The sequence below is a fragment of the Pteropus alecto genome, unplaced genomic scaffold (assembly GCF_000325575.1).
Source record: "Pteropus alecto unplaced genomic scaffold, ASM32557v1 scaffold122, whole genome shotgun sequence".
Classification (NCBI taxonomy): domain Eukaryota; kingdom Metazoa; phylum Chordata; class Mammalia; order Chiroptera; family Pteropodidae; genus Pteropus; species Pteropus alecto.
This window is the reverse complement of record NW_006431917.1, coordinates 704,345-710,649: the sequence shown is the minus strand read 5'-3', so window position 1 is coordinate 710,649 and position 6,305 is coordinate 704,345. Positions and strand designations below refer to the sequence as shown.

The following is a 6,305-nucleotide window of genomic DNA, read 5'->3' as shown; positions in this document are numbered from 1 at the left end:
TTCGGATAGTCTATACAATAATCGCTTCATTTGTAATTTGGAAGGTTCCTCTATTTGGTTTTTCTTTTCAAAATTACATTGGCTCTACTAGATACGGCAGAGACTCTTATTTGAAATTTCCATGTTTCTTGTGAGTTTGGATTGCTCAGAATTTCTGTAATCACTGTGATCTTTATGTCATCACATCTTCCAAATAAGAGTTGTGATTTTCACTATGGCCATGCCACCCCGAATGTGCCCGATCTCCTCTGATCTCGGAAGCTAAGCAGGGTCAGGCCTGGTTAGTACTTGGATGGGAGACCACGTAGGAATACCAGGTGCTGTAGGCGTTAAAAAAAAAAAAAAGAGTTGTGTTTTTCAGACTTTGATTATGTCTTTGCTATATCCTTCAGTGAAGTTTTTATAACTTATTTCTTCACATAGGTCTAGAAATGTGTTGGAAATAGGGTATATATTTCATATATTTGTTAATGGAAATGCAAGCTATTTCTCGTATTATTTGTTTTACTGTAACTAAGGATGCTATCATGGATAACATTTCCAACTCTGTATTTTTGTGTTTCCTCCTTTTCCCTCTTATGCTGGCCCCACCCAAGCATTGTGTGCAGTGGTGAATGGCAGGAGCCCTGGCCATAACACTCCTTGTGTCAGCCTCATCTTTAGCGGAAATGCTTCCATTGTTTACTGCTAGTCATGATGTTTGCTGCAATTTTCTTGCTTAATAACATTGCTTTTAATTTCCCACTCACCATGAATTTTAATTATCCAGTAATTTCTTCAAAGATCTACTGCTTTCATAAGTCTTTTATTGCTATATTAATCTGATAAATTAATGTGTAACGATAAATTTTCTAATCTTCAATCAATGTTTTATTATTGAATAAACTCCATTTGGCTTAAATTAATGTCTAAATATCAAAATTTAAATGACTCATTTTATCGATATTTACATATATGTACTTAGTAGAGATTGAAAGTGTAAAGTTTTGTATAATTTTTTCAATTTTGTAATTTTTCTAAAGTAGGCAATAAGGAATAATGTTGACCTAATTAAAATTAAGTACAATTTATAAATGTTTATTTTACCAAAAAATCTGTAATACACGAGTAAAAAGTTTGTAGATAAAAAATTCATTAAAAAACAGCTGTCATTCAGAGACAGCTTACTGGAAGAGTGTGTTTATGTGTGTGTGCATGCAAACAGAAACATATGGTGTAAATAAAAGACATCTTGATTTCATGAATAACTTTCATAATTATTTTAATCTTTGAAAATTATTCTTACATGTTTTCCACAGCCTTGATTTTTTTACACTATCGCATTTGTGAATAAATAGTAAGAATAGTAACATATTATGCGCATGCTTGCATGTGAGTTTATCATGACTTCTTATGTACTTCCATGTTGTTGGCTTTGACCTTGTTTCAAGTTTTCTCATTTATGAAACACACTATCAATGTATTTTTAATGCTTCATCCATGTACTTAACTGTGTGATTCTTTAGGTTCAGTTCTAAACTCTGACCACCTGGTTCAGGTGCTGGCTCTGTCATTTCTTAGATGTTTGACCTAAGGCAAGTTGCTTAGAGTGTCTGTGACACAGTTGTCTCCTTTATAGGGTGGGAACAGATATTTCTCTAATATTATTACACAAATTAATACACATTTAGAGTAATGCTTAGCACAAGGTAAATGTGCAAAACTTTTTTGTCTTTGCCATTATAGTCATCATCACAATTCTTAGATTCTCAAGTTTCTTTAAAGCCATTGTGAACATTGTAATCCCCGATGATACCCCCGTGCTCTAGCTAATCAGAGAAATTAAATATCATCGATGTGTATAATGTTGTATCTAGCATTTCTATATAAACTATCTTGTGATAAATTTTTTTTTGTATATTTCTTTTACTGTCCATAAAATTGTGAAGTGCACATGTTCTCTGAAAAGTATAATGCAAAATTAGGGATATCTGACTTACTCAACATTATCTTAAACTGATCTGTCAAAACACTCACTACAGCTGAATCAATCCTTACACTTCTCTCCGTGTGACGATAATAACTCCTCATGTCCTTTTGGTGAAAATGTGTTTTTTACTATGGGTGTTGTTGACCTTCAGGGCTGTGGCCATTGAATTCACTCCGGAGGAGTGGGAACGCCTGGACCTTGCTCAGAGGGCCTTGTCCAGGGACATGATGTCGGAGGACTACGGGACCCTGCTCTCCCTGGGTGAGGGTGACTTCCCTCCAGAAATCGGTAATTATTTGTATGTCTTTTCTCTTGAGCGTCTCTAAGGAGCCCTGCCTTGCTAACTTTCAGATCCTTGTTTTTCAGAGAAATTCAGAAATGAAAAAGGTTGTTATGCGGCACCTACTTTAACCTTCTCCTTTCTTCAGATGATCTGCCCATGACTCATTAGATTAGTGATTAGTGCAGCTTTCACGACTTGAGTGATCATAACAGCTTGTGGCAAAAATTCGAAATACCAGATTGCCTGGTTTTACCTCTGGGCTTTTGATTCAGTAATTCTTGAAACACGATGAGATACCTGTATATTTAAAATATTCCTTAAGCAGTCGGAAGAAGGCATTCAGTGGACAAATTTGTGAAATATTTTTCTAGACCCAACTGTAATGTCCTGTGTTAGCTGACCAAAGGGCTGGATTATATTCTGGGAAAGCCACAGAACTTCATGTTTCTTTATTTTTACCAGGAGGAATCTTTCTTTTTGACCTGAACATTACCTCTATTTTGGAGCAAGGAAAAGAACCCTGAGCTGTAGAGAATGATCTCAAAATAGGGGAAAAAACCAGTTAGGTGGGAGTGTATCAGAGATCTGAACAGAAGTAAGAGCTCTGATGGCCAGAGAGGAAGCTACTTCATTAAATATTATTTGAGAAACTTTCCAAATAAGAAACGTCTGTGGGAAAAGAAAAGTACTGTGAGCTGTCAAAGGAAACCTTCCCTTCCCCCATCCCTTCCCCCATCCCTCTATTCTGCAGACTCAAAAACATATCCTCCTGCCATCCAGTGGGGTTCCAGCCTATGCAGAGACCAAGGTAAAGTCTTTATCATGACCTAGACACTGTTCTCTGACTCTTGTGACTTTTTTGGTCCCTTGGCTTTGAGAATGATGAGGAGCTCTGTTTCAAAGGGACCCTTTTGTCCTGTGGTCTCTCCTTCTGCACTTGATTCCATCAATTCCTCCACAGTCCCGACTCCAGGACCTGTCCAGGTTTCATCCTCATTTCCCATGTGAGGGAGACCTTCTTAGGAGATGGGGAAACATTGGCTGCGCTTCCATTGCTTCAGGGGCCCCAAGCAACTGCTTGTCCCAGGCTCATCAGGCCTCATAGCCATTTCTTCAGGCTGTGTGTGCCACACGTCAGGACAATATAACAGGGCAGTAGGTGGAGCTTCTGAGATTGGTACTCAGTGGTACTGTAAAGACAGTGGACAGAAAGATGGTCCCTTTGAAACTCAGTCCCACGTGGGGAGCATATCTCAGTCTTTCAGGCACTCAGCCTGGGGTTTGTGGGCATTGCACAGAGCTCCTTTTCAGGCACCCTGAAAAATCTGACCCCCTTGCTCTTCCATACCTTGCTTTTTCTCCTTCTAGCTCTCCATCTAGGCTGGGAATGTAGATAAACCCTAGCTATTTTTAGATTTTTGTATTCTTCTAAGTTTGTGCCATCTTGCTTCTGAAACCTGCTTTCCAAGGGTCTGAAGTATCATCTTTTTCTGCTCTGATAACTCACTTTTAGATAGTGGACAATTTCTGGTGGACTTACCCATGGAGGTGGCTTACTGGGTAACAGAAAACTTTTGAAGGAGAACACTTTGGTTAATATACTACAGTGCCATCCTGCTACTTACAGAAGTGCCCATTTGAGCCACCAAGTGGTCAGCAAGTCCTAGGATGCTGAGATAGGAAGTCTCAGTAGAATCTGCCTGATGAGTGGGCATGGTTGTCTCTACTCTTTGTGGAGTGTCACACTGTCTCTCGGACAGTGTGGCAATGTTGACCAAACATCTAAGGATTATTCCCTTTGCCCGGCAACCCTAGGTGTATGTATTTATGCAATGTTGACCAAACATCTAAGGATTATTCCCTTTTGCCCAGGGAGAACATTGTCACAACCAAATATCTGTGAGTCTTTGACCAAACTTTAGTTCATGGGTGTTCTTTTACCTTTAAACAAATAGATTGTGATGCGTCATACTGAGGGAACTTAGGAAGTTAAATGAAGCCTCCATTCTGTAACTCTACCCTAGTTTATTTTATTTAATCCACTGTTGTTTTCATTCTGTATATTTCCATGTATTATAAATGTTTTAAAATCTTAATTATTAATCATATATTTTTGACGACACAGAATTCTGTTTTATACATCTTCTTTACCCAGTCATCTATCAAAGGACATTTTGGTTGTTTTTATGTATTGGCCATTGTGACTAATACTATTTTAAATATCGACAAATGTTTTCAAATTTTTGGGGATATCCAGAAGAGGTATTGCTGGGTCATATGGTAATTTAATTCTTAATTTTTGAAGAACCTCCATACCTTTGTCCATACTGGCTGTACCAATTTACATTCCCACCAGCAGTGTATTGGGTTCCCTTTTCCCTGCAACCTCTCCAAAACTTGTTATTACTTGTCTTGTTGATAATAGGCATTCTAATAGATGTAAGGTGATTTTGATTTGCAGTTCCCTAATAGCTAATGAAGTTGAGCATCTTTTCATATGTCTGTTGATCTCTTGTATGTGTACTTGGAAAAAGTGTCTGTTCAGGTCCTCTGCCCATTTTTTTGATTTAATTTTGTTTGTTGTTGTTGAGCTATATGAGTTCTTTATATATTTTGGATATTAACCCTTTATCAGAGGCATTGTTTGCAAATATCTTCTATTTAGTTGGTTGCCTCTTTGTCTTGTTGGTTTCTTTTTGTGCAGAAGCTTTTTAGTTTGATACAGACTCATTCATTTATTTTTTGCTTTTACATCCCTTGCCTTTGAGATCAAATTCATAAAATCCTCTCTAAGACCAAGGTCCATGACTTTAATACCTATGTTTTCTTCTATGCAATTTATTGTTTTAGGTCTTATATTTAGGTCTTTGATCCATTTTGAGTTAATTTTTGTGTATGGTGATAAATAGTAGTCTAGTTTCATTCTTTTGCATATGGCTTTCCAATTTCCCCAGCACCATTTACTGAAGAGACTTTCCTTTCTCCATTGTATGTTTTTGGATCCTTTGTTGGAAATTATTTGCCCATATATATGTGGGTTTATTTTGGGGTCTCAGTTCTGTTCCATTCGTGTGGGTGTCTATTTTCCTGCCAATACCATGCTGTTTTGATTATTATAGCTTCAATTTATACGACACTCCCAACTGGACTGGGAGTGTGGTATTTCTAGCCTTGTTCCTTTTTCTCAGGATGGTTTTGGCTATTCAGGGTCTTTTGTGATTCCAAGTCTTAGGATTTTTTGCTCTATTTCTTTTAAAAAATGCCACTGGGATTTTGGTGGGGATTGCGTGAAATCTTTATATTGCTTTGGATAATATGGCCATTTAAACTATGATGATTCTTCCAATTCATGAACACAGAATGTCTTTCCATTTTTTTCGTGTCTTCAGTTTCTGTGAATAATGTCTTGTCGTTTTCAGTGTATAGGTCTTTCACATGGTTTGTTAAGTTTATTCCTAGGTATTTTATTCTTTTTATTGCAATTGCAAAAGGAATTTATTTTTCAGAAGTTTTATTGTTAGTGTATAGGATTGCAGTGGATTTTTGTATGTTGATTTGGTATCCCACAACTTTACTGTATTTGTTTATTTTTTCTAATAATCTTTTTGGAATCTTTAGGGTTTTCTATATAGAGAATCGTGTCATTTGCAGTGACAGTTTGACTTCTTCAGTCCCAATTTGGATGCCTTTTATTTCTTTCTTTTGCCTGATTACTCTAGCTAAGACTTCTGCTTCACTTTGCCTTCCTAATTCTCTACAGGTTTTTCTCATTGACAAACCTAGTGAGAATCATACAGCACATAAAAGCAAAAATATTGGCCATAGCAGGTTAGGGTAAGGGATAATGGGATAAGCAATAGAAAGACCAAAATGATGAGGAGAGGCTGAGAAAAAAAGATGTGTGTGGAATAAGGGCTTTTCAAATAGCCCACATATACTGGGCAATAAAAGTACCTGGGAAAACCATAACTATCTCCTCCGGCTCTGCACAAAGTGCAGGTGATGACAGAGTGTTTAATAGCATGGCTAAGCATTGAAATCTAATGGAAGAGA

The 6,305-nt window shown here is 37.2% G+C and overlaps 1 pseudogene; it reads left to right on the top strand.

Moving 5' to 3' along the window:
* The first annotated feature begins 210 nt into the window (after window positions 1-210).
* Window positions 211-329, top strand: LOC112474107 (annotated as a pseudogene).
* The last annotated feature ends 5,976 nt before the right edge of the window (window positions 330-6,305 follow it).